Raw genomic sequence first — 16659 nt, 5'->3', positions numbered from 1 at the left:
TGAACCCAGCAATATACTTAATAGACACAGGGGAAGCATTTGAAAAAAACCCAGCATCTTTCTTTCTTTGAGAGATGATTTCTCTGCATAGTCCTGGCTATCTTGAAACTTACTCTGTAGACCAGGGTAGCCTTGAACTCAGAGATCAGTCTGCATCCTGAGTGCTGGGATTAAAAGTGTGCACCATCATGACTGGAAAACCCATTATCTTTCTATGAGTAAAAAAGACAATTTTTTTACATAGCAAACTATAACTTGAAGGGAAACTCCCCAAGTTGACAGACCACATTTATGAAAACCTATGGTTAATAACCATACTCAGCCAGGCAGTGGTGGCTCGAGCCTTTAATCCCACCACTCAGGAGGCAGAAGCAGATGGATCTCTGTGAGTTCAAGTCCAGCCTGGTCTACAGAGTGAGTTCTAGGACAGCCAAGGCTACCAAAGAAATCCTGTCTCAAAAAACAAAACAAAACAAAATCATGTTCAATAAGAAAGACGGAATACTTTCTTCAGAAGATCAGGAACAAGGCAAGGATTATCTGTCCACTCTACTTCTAAAACAACAGAAAGGCAAACAACGCTTGGCATGCCAAGTAGAAAATGGTCTGAAAGGGGCTTAAAACCCATGCAAAGCCCAAGAACTGAGAATGATGCCCGGGAAAATTGATCTGGGAAACGGGTAGATGTTGACTGAGATTTAAAAAATCTGTAGGAAGAAAGCTCTCTGTGTGTTCAAGACCAGCCTGGTCTACAGAGTAAATTCAAGGCTATTCAGGGCTCAAAATCATGATGATGATGATGATGATGATGATGATGATGATGATGATGATGATGATGATGATGATAAAACCCTAAAAGAACTGAAGGTAGTCTGTGTATGGTGAAGAAAATCTGGAATTGTGCTTGGCAGTATTTGATAAGCCTCTAGACACAACTAGTGGTGAAGACACCAAGGCAAGAGCTCAGAGACAAAGGGCCGAGGAAGGAAAAGAGTTACACAGTTGCCGCTGTTTGCTACAAAGGGGTCTAGAATATATCGGTGTGTGAGGTGAGGACTGCCAGAGAATGGGAGAGAAGCTCCGGGATTAGAGGTAGCAAGAGATCAGATTCCCTGGAAAGGGTGTCTGTCTCACAGAGATGGGTCTTCCCCAGAGGCAGAAGGAAGGGAGAGATGGGAACGGGTTCATGGTACTTGAGACAGGAGAACGAGGAAGCCATCACATGCAGAGGTGAGAAGGTGGCATCTACATTCTCAGCCAAGAACCCATTAAGGTCACCAAATAATGAATTCCTACACTGCTTCACCTGCACTTTGCACACTGTGGCCTTGTTCTCCTGAATTCTTTGGAGGTGGAGAGTCATTTCAGGGTGCTTGGCAGAGGCCAAGCAGGTGGGGACCTTTTCTTCAGGCAGAGAAGAATAGCATTTACACTAGAGATCCCCTTTTATGGAGTTTAGGAAAAAAAAACAAAAGGTTTCCTTGCTTATTTTTAAGTTTGAAACAATTATTAAATAGAGAAAAAAATCTGTTTAGAAAGGGTCTATGAGAGGAAGTTTTGGCTCCCCCCTCTCTCTGTGTGTACATATTCATAATTACAAGATAATTCATAAAGAAGGTCAAATGCACCACCAGACGTGGTCAGCATATCTTGATTTAACAAGAGTTTACTAGAGACCACAGATCTCGAAGAGTAAGTTCCCAGGATACAGACAACATCTGATGTTTCATCACGTCCTTACCGATAGTGGTATTGGCTTTTTGCTAACAGAATGCTGGCTCCATGAAAGAGGAATTTAGTTTCTTGATCATCATTATCTGTCCCCATGCTTGGCTCCAAGTGGATACCCTCGAAACTTCTCAAATGCCTACGTGAGAGTAGCCTGACTGAATCATGAAGTCTTGGGAAAACCACCCTGAGCCCAGCATCCTGTGTGTGTGTTCGTGTTCTCTACCTCTCTCCCACTTTCTGCTCCTCTTCCTCCCTCCCCGATGCACTCTCCCAGGAAGACTCCACAATCCACAAGAAATGAGGCTACTGTCTCCCTAACTCCACCCCCACAGCATGCACAGCATTTAACCACTTCTGGTGGGTTCTGTGGTCTCCTAATGACTTTTGTCTAACAGCATATCTTTAGTAAGTGAAGTTGAAATTGATATCCCACTGGCTGTGATTTGTGTTCACAATAAAAAAACATTTTGTGCCTACTACATGAGTAGGGACTGGATACACATTTTCATTTCAGAAAATCTCCATGGTAACTCTACAAAGATGGTACTTTTTCTTTGTATTCTACCACTGAGCACTGAGTTACAGAGAAGCTCCATAAATTTTAGAAAGCCTAAAAAGGTATAATCAGGAATATGCACACTCACTGCCCAGGACTGCAGTCTGTCTCACTGATTCTTTTAGTCATTTATTTATTTATAGATTTTCTGCACACTTGGGAAGAGCTAGGTTCCACAATAGGCACTGGAAACATACATAATTGAATTTGCAACCTTAAAAATAATACTCACTGCACTGTGGAAATGATTCAGCTGGTAAAATGCTTGCCATGAGGGCTTAAATTGGCTCCCCAGTACCCACATAAAAGCTGGGTGTGTGAGGGTTGGGGATTTAGCTCAGTGGTAGAGTGCTTGCCTAGCAAGTGCAAGGCCCTGGGTTCGGTCCTCAGCTAAAAAACAAAACAAAACAAAACAAAAAAACAACAACTGGGTGTGGTGGCATGCCTGTAATCCCAGCATGGGAGAAAAAAACAGCAGGCTCCCTGGGTCTTGCTGGTTAATCTAGCTTAATCAGTGAGCTCCAGGTTCAATGACAGTATTTACTTATCCTAAAGAATAAGTAAATACATAAACGAATAAATAAATAAATGGTTGAGTCAGGCTTGGTAGCATACAACATTCAGAAGGCAGTGGCAGACAGATTTCTTTGAGTTCAAGCCTGGTTTGTAGAGTTCCAGGACAACCAGAGTTTCTCAGTAAGATAGACCCTGCATCAGAAACAAACCAAACCAAAAAGATGTAGACAGAGATTGAAGAGGAAGCCACCTGATAGTTACTTCTAAACTCCATATATACTGATGCACGCAGTGCACGCGTGCACACACACACAAAATATACATAAATTGAAGTATAAATATATAATTGAAGTGTGTGTGTGTGTGTGTGTGTGTGTGTGTGTGTGTGTGTGTTTCAATGCATACTGACAAGTGCTATGAGGGTCTACACGTTACTATAGAAACAGAGGCAGGACTATGATAGGAAACACCTTCCAGAAAAAAGTGAGCCTTCCTGTCTCTTCAGTCTTGAGGTGATCAAGTCCCTTTTACTGTCAGTTTCTGAATGCACAAGAACAATTTCACTTCTCTGCGTTTATCTACGGCACTTTAGATGAAGAGGAGGGCACAATAGGCTCATAACAAGTGCCTATAATGGAACTTCTGCAGATCATCAATAATGCACACACCTCCCTCTCACAGTGAATAACTGCTGCCGGGAATAGACGTCAAGAGAGACAGCGTTTCCTAGTCACTTGCACTGACCATCTGAGGAGAATTTGGGTGGACGGGATGATGAGTTGCATCTTAGGGCCAAAATGGGGTTAAGATTACCAAAGGTAATCTTCCCAGGCCTTCCCAGTCTTCCTGTTGCCATTCACAGACATAAAACTCAGAATTTACAGGTCAAATTTAAAATGAAAAAAGACCTGAATGACCAAGAAGGGTTGCCTACCCACTGGGAGCACTGGGCACAACCTAGAAATGAACATTGAGCCCCTGACCTCCTGGTCTCGTCTAGTATGATATTTGTTAGTTGCCCTGATGTGACAGAGGTTGTAAAGACCACCCCAGGATTGGTGATTCACTGGGGGACTCACAAGCCAAGCGCATATTCATACTCATGGCTGGGATTTATTGCAGCAAAGTCAGCCAAGGATGCCTGTGCCTGGGAGTAAAGCTGAGGGCAAGCTTCCAAGAGTCCCTTCCCACAGGAGCTAAGTCACTCAGTGAGTGAGTTGTTGTGGAAATGTATGTTAAAATAATCTGCCAGGGAAGCCATGAACAAGGACAACAACAGATGTGCCAGAATGGATGGGAAAAGACCATGAGGCCTCAGCCCTACACAAAAAACTACAAGCAATTAAGGAATGCTGAAGAGTGGGGGAGATATTCTTCCCCAGGGGAGAGCACACCAATTGGTTTAACCGATACCAAATGGCCAGCCCTGAAAACATATTTAAAAGTAACATTATACAGACTGAGCAGATTATATTTAGGAATACATATATGCATATATACATGTAACAGCAATTAAGGAATAAAGAGAACATGAATTTGAAAAAAAAGGACAGATGTGTGGGAGGGTTTAGACTCTAATAGAGGGATGAAAGGGAAGGGAGAATGATGTAATTATAATCGCAAAAGTAAGAGAAAAAACTATGTAGCAACCAAGGTTTTTACTGCTTAGGTAAATGACCTCTACTTGACATGGACCAAAGTTCTAACCCCAAAGAAGAAAAGCAGATATTCAGTAAAAGTGACATTTGAAAAGGTATTTTGGGAACAGTGAGAGCAGCTCTTAATGGTTTGAGCAGGAGGACCCCTCTGGAAGCTGATAACTTCTTAGATGCAGCTGAGGGTTAACCTTGCAAGCAACATATTCATACAATAAAAAAATAAATAAGCTTCAAGATGCTACATTAACTCCTTTCTGTACATTGAATATCCTCAAATGATAGAAAAAATACTTTTATTTATTGTTAAAAGAATCTTTTGCTGGGCAGTGGTGGCACACACAGCACTTGGGAGGCAGAGGCAGGCAGATCTCTGTGAGTTCGAGACCAGCCTGGTCTCCAAAGTGAGACCCAGGAAAGGCACAAAGCTACACAGAGAAACCCTGTCTCAAAAAACAACAACAAAAACAAAACCTCCTTAACAGAGGCAAATCTTAAAATGAATGGTTGAGGGGGTTCTTGTATAAAAGAATAAAATATTCTTGGGAAGATTACTCCATGAAGTTAGCTCTGTGGGGGCTGGAAAGAAGACTCTGTGTAAGGTTCCTGCTGTGTAAGCATGAGGACCTGTGCTCAGACTTCTAGAACCCACATAAATGCTGGGTGTTGCCAAGTGACTGTAACCCCAGCCCTGGATGGAGCTGGAGACAGGATCACAGGAGCTTTCTGGTCAGCTAGCCTCGCTGAAATGGTGAGCTCCGGTTTAGTGAGAGGCACTGTCTTAAAAAAAGTAAGATGGGGAGTGATACAGGAAGACACCCCATGGCAGCCTGTGGCCTTCACGTGTGCATATGCATGGGTTAGTGTAGCTGCACACCTACATATACACCACATACCCATGTACACTAAAAATAAGATAGCTTTGCGATTTTATTCAAGACAAAGTACGTTATATACCAATGGATGTGATTTGGGGATACTTGGTCCTTTAGGCAGAATTGAAAACAACTCAGATCTGATATATACCGTCAGAGCCATGAAAACACTCAATGCGAGAAAAGTATTCAATGTCACACCAATTTGAGGAAGAATCAGGTTACCTAGGATTCAGGGACTGTTTCAAACATTCTCAAGTGAGTCTTCCTTATAATGTGAACATTTGTCCTATGTACTCACCCCTAAATCAACACATAATCATATTTCAGGCTAGAAGTAGTGGGCAGAGTCCTATATTGCATGCATAAATTGTCTCAGAGCAGTTGGCATGGGCACATTAGTACTAGTGTCTATCTGAAAGACCCCAAACAGTCCCATAAGGGTTTCTCCAAACTACTATGTTGTGTTGAACTCTGTCTAGATAGTTCCTGGCTTTCCAAGGATGCCCATACTCAATCTTTCCTATCCTCTCTTTGTCCCACCTATAACGTTACTCATATATCTACCCATGGATAGGACTCATAAATAATAATGTTAATTATGTATGCTGTATTTTATATTACATGTCATATCATGTTTCACCTCCTATTTTATATATGTCCATTTGCATCTTGATTTTTTGTTTACTTATTTTGAAGGTCATGTCATTTCTGTACGTAAAGAGATTTCTCATTTTTGTGTTTGGCTGCTTTGGATGCCATTGCATTTTCAACAACTAGTGAAATTTCGGGAAATGGCCTTAGAAAAATGAAATCTTCATAATTAATATATGATCCTTAGGAAGAAATGAAAAAGGTATCTCCTCTGGTGGAAAGGGGGTGATAGGACATTTTACAGCACAGAACTAGTTTGAAGAGTCTGGGGTATGTTTACAAGTATCAAACACAACTTGAAACACGGAGGTGTACACAGTATTCATGAGAATAATCAAGGCAAGCACATTCCTTGGACTGCCCCTTTAGGTCACTGGCCCATATTCACATCCATTCTCCTTCTTTCTTCTTGTACTTGCTTTCTAAGATGAAATCTTCTTTATTCTACTAAAATCACATTGATTTCTGTCCTTTCTTAACTTAGATTCCATGGTCAATTGTTTCCACTACCACCTTCTCCGTCTCCTTCTCCTTCTCCTTCTCCTTCTTCTTCTTCTTCTCCTTCCTTCTCCTTATTATTATTCTTTTGTTTTTTGAGGGAGGGTTTCTTTGTGTAGTTTTGGAGCCTTTCCTGGAACTCACTCTATAGCCCAGGCTGGCCTCGAACTCACAGAGATCCGTCTGCCTCTGCCTCCCGAGTGTTGGGATTAAAGGTGTGTGCCATTACTGTCAGGAGTTCCACTACCTTCTTAATGATATCTTGAAACCTTCTTTCATCTTCAACCTCACTTTCAGTATCACATCCTCAACACCTTATCAACCCAACCACCTCAGTAACCATTGCATACTAATTCATACTTAAGAGGTCTGATCTCATCTGTGCTCCCTGTATCATAACATCCAACTGATTTACCTCATGCTCAGCATTCCTTTTCTCCATAGGGATGATTTCAACTTTCTGCCATGTTCACTATGACCCAAACTTAATTCCTGCCTGCTCATTCTTTTCTAGCATTGAGATGGACTGATTAAGAGCTTGGACTTTATAGTCAGAGTCCCAGCACCCCTAAATTTTAGCAGGGGAGTATGAGCTAATGATTCAACCTTATTAAAGCTCAACAGTAAAATTAGAAAAAGATAATATCTTAGGGTTGTACTGAGAGCTAGTGAGATAATGTTCAGGGGCATAAATGCTATTACTTGTCCAGGAAAAAAAATACTTGGACTTTTAATTATGTGCTGGGGAAAAGCCAGAGTTCAATGTACTTGGTAGTAAGTAGTCAATGTTGGGAGCATTGTCAGCATGGCTCCATGTCCTGGAAAATAGAGCAAATCCAACCATTCTCTTGAGAAGCCTGTAGGCTAGTAGAATGTTGGAGACTGAATTATTATTGAAACATTTTGTTTCATTCTTTTCGCTTCCTTGCCATGGTCCTTCCCAGTGTGTAAACAGAATTTATTTCTCTCTTCCATAATAAGGTTGAACTTGACTATGTAACTTCCTTTGGGAATTAGAATGTGGACTTGTTGGTAGCAGAGGCTTTAAATGTGTTAATGCATTTTGGCTTGTTTTCTCATGCTTCTGCCCTTTACCATGGGAAAAGTGTATACAGAGTTGCCACTAGTCCCAGAATAAGAGATGTGTGGTGTACACACCCCCCCCCCCCAATCAACAGCCTGGAATTAACGGCAGCCAACATGAGCATGAGATCAATCACTGTTGCGGGCACTGAGGTTTAGACTCTGTTGTTACCCAGCAACATTAGAGGAAAATATCACTAATGTGCAAGAAGGAATTGAATGTAAGCCAATTAGTATACACAGTGGGTAACTGGAACGCTCTGCTACAAGTCTGCAGAGGCACAGAGAAAGGCAAGGGGGAAGAAGGGACCACATCGCTCTGGTACTTCTCTCTGTTCTTCCGCACCAACACTAATAGGTCAGTTCCATTATAAACTTGCTGTAAATTTTGTTGTTATTGTTTGTGATTTTGAGACAGGGCCTCACTCTGTGACCTTGGCTGGTCTGAACTCACTCACAGCTCAGTGTGGCCTTGAAATCACAGTGATCTTATTGCCTAAGTCTCCTAAATGCTAGGATTACAGACCTGTGCCACCACATCTGGCTTTATGTACTTCATTGTTGGTAAAACTCATTCTCTTGGTCTCCCCTCCCATAATGTTCCTCTACCTGTTGCAGTAAACTCCTCTAATATTTTGTCTATTGTCACTAACTTCTCACCTCTCCTTCCTTCTTGAGTCCTCTCTAATCAACCAGCTCTTACTCCAACCAATCTATCCAACTGTTCATCAAGGTCATAATGACCCCCACACGGCTTCAGCTAGTGACACCTAAGTCTCAGTCTTCAACTTTCGGCAACATTTGACTTAGTAAATTACTCCCTCCTTGGAGTATTGTCTTCCCTTATAATACTTTCCTGCTGATCACATCATACTCTCATCTCCTTGGCTAGTCAATTCCTCCTCATTTCTCATATCTCTCAGATATGACAGCCCTAGAGTTCAGGCCACAGATGTTTCCCTTTTCTAGAAATCTTCCTTGGGATTCCAAATAATCATGAGATGTGCATGCTTTATTTGCTAGCAATTCTCCAGTTTATTCGGCTCTGCTGTTGGATTTGCCACCTAACTGCTACTTACGGATCCTGCTGCTTGCTAATATCTTAATTTAGATATCCAGTGTGTGTCTGAATCTAATTGTGCACTTTGCCTTCACAAACAGCTCTTTCAGCAACATTTCCCATCTCATTTCATGGCAACTCCTTTCTTTCATCTTTTTAGGTTAAAAAAAAATGGAGCTGACAAATAAGCACATGAAAATACACACAATGTCTTTCTAATAATTAAGGGAATATAAACCATAATGCAATGCTATGGGATTGCATATGTATTAGGATTGATATCATAAAAAGGGAGAAAAGTGATTGTGAGGATATGAAGAAACAATGAAGCCTATAAAACGTTGGAAGGAGTGTGAAATGCTAAGATCCAGAGCAATTGGGACACTAGAACAGGAGCCATAACAAGATACAACACTGGACTGGTAGGCAGGGGTCAGTGGTGGTTTTAATGAGAATGTCCCCCATAGGCTCATATGTTTGGATGCTTGGTCCCCAGTTACTGGAACTGTCTGGGAAGGATTAGAAGGTGTGGCCTTGTTGAAGAAGGAGTGGCCTTGTTTGAGGAGATGTGTCATTAGTGGGTTGGCTTTGAGGTTTCAAAAGCCCAGGCCAGGCCCAGTCTCCTTCTTTCTGCCTGCAACTTGTGGATCAGATGTGAGCTCTCAGCTACTGATCCAGTGTCATGGCTGCCTACCTGCAACCACGCTCCCTGCCTTGATGTTCATGGACTAACCCTCTGAAACTGTAAACAAGTCCCTAATTAAATATTTCCTTTATAAGTAGACTTGGTCATGGTGTCACCTCATGGCCATAGAATGATAGCTAGGAGAGGGTCCAACATCCACCTGAAGGAGCTTAGGCCTTATTCTGTTTATGTAGCAAACAGTAAACATAAAGACTCCCAAGCCTCACCTCAGAGACCTCTGAAAGGCACATGAGTGCATACTTTGATGTATCAGGCTTTCCCCACAGGACTCAGCCTCTTGGGAGCTGTAAAGACAAAATGGTCTACTCCATAGGTTTTAGAACTAGTGAGCTAGCTGTGTGCAGTCTAGAGTCGATGGTCCACTCCATAGGTTTTAGAACTAGTGAGCCTGCTGTGTGCAGTCTAGAGTCAATGATGGTGGAAGAAGAATTCCAGGATGGGGAAGCTAGATGAGTTCAGGGTTAAAAAATGAGATATGGGTTCAAAAGTTGCCAGCAAGGAAAAGTGACAGGGACAGTGACTCTCAGGCATGATGACTGAGGAGATGACCACGCCATCCCAACTTGGAAGCACAGTACTATAGGACAGAGGGATACAGAAAGAGCCATTCTATTTCTTGTCACTAAACCCTCAACTCATGATGCCATACAAAGAGAGAAGCCTGAATTTTCTGGGTACCGTGTGAGGAAAGAGAACTAGATGATTCTTCAGAAGGAACTCTGAATTTAGGTAATGTGCTGCTCAGAAAAGCAAAGGCCATGGACTTGCTGTCCCTTCCTTTGTGAAAACAGGTTGGAACAGGTCCCAGACAAGGCTGGGCTCCTTCAAGCAAATGAGCTTGGAATACATTTCTAGATGGTTCCAAGATGCTAATTAAAATCTCATTATTACCCATCAGAGAGCTGTTGCTAGGTGCCTGATACATGTCATTGAACTGTAAGATATCAGCTTCTCAGTAATTGAAACTCAACTGCTTCCCAAACCAATTTAGAATGCGACTCACTTGAAAATTGTGGACAGTCTCCCAGCAAGACTCATAATTATAGCCACTGCAATACTCATACCTGGAAATAGCCTTCCTTCCTTTCATGGAATTTCATAAGCTGTAGAAGATGTGAGACCTGGAAAGGAATCATTTTGTCCATCTCAAATATCAAATGACTAGTTTAGTGCTTCCCCTTGGCTGTACAAACTGATCAACCAATGTGCACATATGTGCATAAATCCTTGATGAATAAACAGGAAGGTTAACACCTTTACCATGAAGTAATCCAAGCAGTGATGTAAGAACCTGTAACTACACATGTAGAAACAGAACTGTGTGGACCAGGGAGATGGTTCAGCAGTTGAAGGCACTCAACTGTGTGAGCCTGGTGATCTGGGCTCAATCTCTGAAACCCATGTAATAAGCCTGATACAGTGGCATACGTATGTGATCCCAGCACTCCTTTAAAAAAATGGGGTGAAAGGACAGCAGAACTGTTCGAAAGCTTCCAAGCCAGCTAGCCCAGAATAAATAGCACAGCATTAGACATAGGAGTCCTTGCATCAACAAGCTGGAACGTGAGAACTGACTCCTAAAAGTTGTTCCCTGAGCCTCCATGTGCAACATAGCAGGTATGCACTTGCATGCATGAACACACACACACTCAATCAATCAATCAATCAATCAATAATAAAATTTATAAAAATAAATAATCACATAAACACAAAAGTAGGCAAAACAACTCTTCAAATTCAGTTAGCTACATTGCAATTTTTAGATATTTAAATTTTAAAAGTAGGCTGTGGTGTTTTGAATGATAATGACACGCATAGGTTCATATTTGAATACTTGGTGCCCAGTTGTTGGAACTGTTTGGGAAGGATTAGGAGGTGTGGTCTTGTTGGAGGAGATGTGTCATTAGTGGATGAGCTCTGAGGCTTCAAGAAACTCAGGCCATTCCCACTCTTCTGCCTCCTGTTGTAGACTGAGATGTGTGCTCTCAGCTTCTGCATCTGCGCCAGTCCAGCCTGGCTGCTGCCATGATCCCCACCATGATGGGGAAAGACTCCATCACTCTTGAACCATAACCCCAAACAACCTCTTCCTTCTATAAAACACCTTGGTCATAGTGCTTTTATCACAATGGAAAAGTAACTGATACACAGGCTTTGCTTGCATACTTGAACAGGTATGCATCTCTATTTTCCTGTTATGTAACTGATACCACAAAGAGTGCTAACATTGCTTTTCACAGCATTTTTTCAGTTATGGGTAGTCTAAACACAAACTGCACAGTTTGATAAAAATAAATATTTTTAATACTCATTGTAAATTATTTTCTCTATGGGACAATTTCTCTAAACATTTTCTAATCTGTTTACTGTATCTTTTGCAAAACCATCAGATAGACAGAATGACTCAAGCTACATATCTTTGTTCAAACATCACTTAACAAAGCTCAAAAATGCACTTATGAACCTGTAGGTCACCTTTGCAAAGTGTTTTCCCAGTTGACGCTGCATTCTTGGGCTCTGGTCACATGTTGCCCAAGAGCAATACCAGAGAATTCTGCTAAATGCTCATTCAGAGCTTCAGTGTGTGGGTAACAGCAGATGCTACTCATGTAATCTGTACCTTAGAAACTGGGGGAAAGGGCTCTCTGAGTTAAGTCTGTGGCCAGTCGATCTTTTGACTGCCAGGAAGATCTGTAGGAATATAGTCCTTGCCAGACCACTATGACAAGGATTTCAGAAACAAACAAAAAACAACTACAAGAACAGACTGAGTTAAAAAATGTTAACTGTATATAAAGCTGATGCTAATAATGTAGTGCAGTTTACAATTCTAAATACAGGCTTTCATTCACGTGAATGCATGTCATCAACAAAGGGGTCAGGTATATAACAAAACACGACTAGGTAGGTGTCTTTGGATGTTACACCTAACCTGTCTTCTCCTGTTTTGTTCTTGTGCATTTCTCAGTTTCACTATGATAGATGTACTTCAAATACAATCAGGAAGAAAATGTTCTGTTTTAAAGGTGAGGCACTATGTTTTCTATCACTTAAAAAAGCCCTGGAAGGAGAAATAAATCAGACAAGGAAGAGCCAAGTTTTAAGGCCTGTCTTGAAAGATTTGGCTTCAATGTGCCTTCTGCCTGGCTGCTGAGAAACAAAAAGTGGCCTGTTTTGGTTTGAGCAATCTAATTACTGTAAATGTGTTTTCTTTTGCATTAAGGCCCTTGGTTCCACAAAGAAGGGATTAAGAGAGTCTTGCTGAGACATAATGAGGCATGAAAGATGCTCCTTAACCACAGGCCACAGACAAATAATGGAGCTCACATTGACTATAGCTACCTTGTGTTTTCAGAAACAAGCTCCTGAACTCCACCTCACATAGACCTCTCCAGGAAGGAATGAGGACACTAATAATGAGGCATTAATAAGGACATTTGGCTTTTGTAAAGTGAAGGCAACCCTGCTCTTGACACTGCCTAGAAGTGTCTGCAATCTTTCCTTCGAAAAGCTCTACCTATGACTATTTTGCTTTACCTTCCTTTTGCTCCTTGCCTATCTAGAGTGCACTTTCTAAGGCAAGGGGCTGACTACACTCTCTTTTAGCATCCTCTGAGTCCTCTCATTAACCACACTTGAACGAAGAACACTGTCGATGGGAGGCCATCAAATGCAGAACCTGCTGGCTTTGATGCAGGGTCACAATTTAATCATCCCTGTGTCCAAATGCCATACACTGGCAGGCTATAGTAACTCCTATAGTAGGTCCTCAGTGGGAGGTACTAATGAGGACTGCTTGCTGTTAATCGGTGTAGCCTCATCACCTCACAGACCACAATTATTCAAGCATATGGTCCTGAATTCAATAGATGGTGGGTGAATCAATGAATGAGGTGTGAAAATGAATTTTGAGAGGTATAGAGTTGAAACAATAACTGTGAAGAGGTTTTGTTTGCCTAATATATTTGATGAAAAGAGGAAATTTCAATTTTTAAGCCTTTTTCGTTATGTTCTTCCTATTCATAATCTAGAAGTAAATCTATAAATGAGAATTGTGGGAAAAAAGAGCCCATTCTTATTTAAACTGTTTTGTTTTCCCATTTGCTTCCTCTTGTTTCAGGTGTCCTGGTTCCTGAGAGAATGCCAAACATGCGGAGTCATGGGCACAGGAACTGTCATGTTTAACCATTTTGCCTATGACATACCATGAAAATAAATGTAAAGGCAGCAGGTTTCCTTAGGACACAGACTGTGAACGACAGTAAACTCCTCCTGGGCTGCACAGATGTCCAGAGAATACTAAGTATAAGGATGAGTAACTGCTTATGGTGAGCTTCCTAAGTCTGGAGTGCTCAACAAATCAGTTTCACAAGGTTTGAAGAGATCTTGGTGATGGGACAGTGGTCTTTTTTTTTTTTTTTTTTAAAGATTTTTTTATTTATTATGTATACAATGTTCTGTCTGCATGTATGCCTGCAGGCCAGAAGAGGGCACCAGATCTCATTACAGATGGTTGTGAGCCACCATGTGGTTGCTGGGAATTGAACTCAGGACCTCTGGTAGAGCAGTCGGTGCTCTTAATGTCTGAGCCATCTCTCCAGCCCCAGTAATAATGATCTTGATAGCAGTGCTAATAATTATACTACAATTAACAATCCTTTAGGGTTTTCTAGACATCGTGGTAACATAGTCACCTGAGCCTCATAAGAACACCAGCAGGTAAGTCTCATCATTATACCAGTTTTACTGACAGACAAACTGAGGATCAGAGAAACCAGTAATGCGCCTGAGGTTATAGGGCTGGAACAAAGCCAAACCAGGATTCCATTATGTTCTGACTCCAGTGCCTGGTTCCTAATCACTGTTAAAGAAAACAGGAATATGCTGTAGAATATTATTTTAAGATGTGTTACATTTGTTAATGCTGTGCAACATTTGTTTAATGATGCAAAGATGTGTTGTATTCTTTTATGCTGCATTTGTTTAACTCTGTGAAGCTGTCTTTCTTTGCCTGTCTAACACACTTGATTAGTCTAGTAAAGAGCCGAGTGGCCAATAGCAAGGCAGGAGAAAGACTGGGCGGGGCTGGCAGGCATAGAGAAGATACAGAGGAAGAAATGTGGGAAGAAGAAATCAGGGAGAAAAGAAGGCCAGCCACCCAGCTACTCAGCAAGACCCAGAGTAAGAAGTAAAGAAAGGTAGACAGAAAGAGAGAACAGTAAAAGTCCAAAGGCAAAAAATAGAAGGATAATTTATGAAAAGCTGGCAAGAAATAAGCCAAGCTAAGGCTGGGCATTAAGAAAGAATAAGTCTTTTCTACCTGTACTAGTTAAGGAAGGTGCAGATTTATTCTTCTTTCTCAGAACAGTCCCAGCAGTAGTGGTAGTGGTCATAAATAGATTTAAAGCTCTACTGTGTGGCCATTCTGTTCTGCCATTTTTTTCATCTACCCTTAAACTGCAGCTTCTGCTCCTGAGCCTACAGTCACTGTTGTGGCTGTCATCATTCTCAAGAGGACACAAACGCAGTCCTGAGTAAGCAGCTTATGCTTAGCTGGGGAGTGACTAAAGGTACACACGTCCCTCTCCTGTGTGCTTAATTTTTGTGTTCACACTCAGTCACACAGAGGCCAGGAAACAACATCTCTAGCTGGGACTTTTTGTGTCCAGCAGAAGCTGAAGATGGTTCAGCTGCTGAGAGGGAAAATCAGAGACAGTAAAACTGTTTCGTGGGGGGAGCGCCTCACAGAGCTAAACTTAGAACGAGCCGTTGACCAAGTCTCTGCTAGCTCTGTTGTATACCAGTAAGGAAGCTGAGACCAAGAGAGGCCAGGCAATGTTGCCAACATCCTTCATCTTGTTAGGGAAAAATTTCAGTGGGTTTCTTTTCTAAATTGAGTCTTCATATTAAGTTGAAAAAGAAGCCATGAAACTTACAAGTTGTGCCAGATAAATACAATGACCTTTAACAAAAATGATACATGAGTGAAAAATTGCCCAGATGTTACAAGAGAGGTTCAAACGGAGCTGATAAATGCTCAAAGAAAAGAGAAATATGTTCCTAGAAGATTCTACCAGGATCATCATTCTCATTGCATAGATGAGGTGACTTTTGCCCACAAGTTACTGGTTTCCACAAAGTTATGCGATCCACATGGAAGAGCCATATTTGGACTGGGCCTTTATTTCTGGCCTCTCAGGGCTCCTTCTAGTGACCTTCAAAGTCCCTCATAAGAAGTGTAAGGATTTTAGTTTTTGGGTCTAAGAAACTTTAAGAACCCCCACTCCATATCCTAGGGCATTATCTACAAAATTAGTATTTTGTAAGCTAGCTCATAGGCAGAAACCTGTCAGTTCCAGTTCAACAACCACTTATCAAAGTCCTTCCTGTCAAGAAGCACCACACTAGGTGTTGAGGGATGCACAGACAAAGAATCCATGGCCTCTGTGTCCAGGATCTCAAAATTCCTCAACAAATAGTTAAAACAATTAACCACCAAGTCATGTAAAAAGATATAACAGATGGATCTGGAATGGCAGCTATTTCATTTTCCCAGAAAGCATAATGATCTCCACACAATCAGAACCCAACAGACCACAAGCCCTGGCCACAGAGTTTGGCTGATTTTCCAAGCTGGCTCCATGAGAGAACTGTACCCCTTGACCACAGAGATTGGCAATGGGATAGGTACGTGACTCAAAAAGGCTAGGCAGAGCCTTTCTTGTGTGTTACACACTAAGGTGGGAGAGAATCCCCTACTGACTGTTGAATATAAGGACTGGAAGGATATAATTAAAATGGCTGTGACCTCATTCTCCATCCATCAGGAAAAGCCTGTTAGTAAGACAAAAGAATGACTTTGCTAGACAGACCAATACAGGGACATGTATAAGAAGCTAAAGATATCTGTCTCAAAGCAACAGATACTCAGGTCCATGTATTGTCATTATGATTACAATGAATGTATTTAATGCTTCCTTATGCCAGGAATGATGCTTAAATGAAACAGATGCATTGGATATGACAACATCAACCAATAATAACAACATTCATATAGCTATAATGGTTTTATTCTCTCTTTATGCACTAGGAAACTGAGAAACAAAGATGATACATAATATATGTGTCTTTTTTTGTCTTTCCATATGGAAACTGAACCTATGGCTTCATGTATGCTAGGCCGACACTCTATCACTGAGCTATTTCCTCAGTCCTATGAGAACAAATAATTTACTACTGGTCACATGGCTAATTAGAGAATTGAGCCATGAACTTCAGCTGTCTTACAAATCTTATAGTTCCTTCTACTGGAATATAATACTCCA

At 41.4% G+C, this 16659-nt stretch overlaps 1 protein-coding gene across 1 annotated transcript in view; it reads right to left on the bottom strand.

The window, feature by feature from the left end:
* Positions 1-16659, bottom strand: part of Fam184b (family with sequence similarity 184 member B) — a 101014-nt gene that overhangs the window by 55137 nt on the left and 29218 nt on the right. The window lies entirely within an intron of this gene.

The sequence above is a fragment of the Onychomys torridus genome, chromosome 10, assembly GCF_903995425.1.
Source record: "Onychomys torridus chromosome 10, mOncTor1.1, whole genome shotgun sequence".
Taxonomy (NCBI): Eukaryota; Metazoa; Chordata; class Mammalia; order Rodentia; family Cricetidae; genus Onychomys; species Onychomys torridus.
Note: the sequence above shows the minus strand (reverse complement) of the source record. Positions and strands in the feature narration are given on the sequence as shown.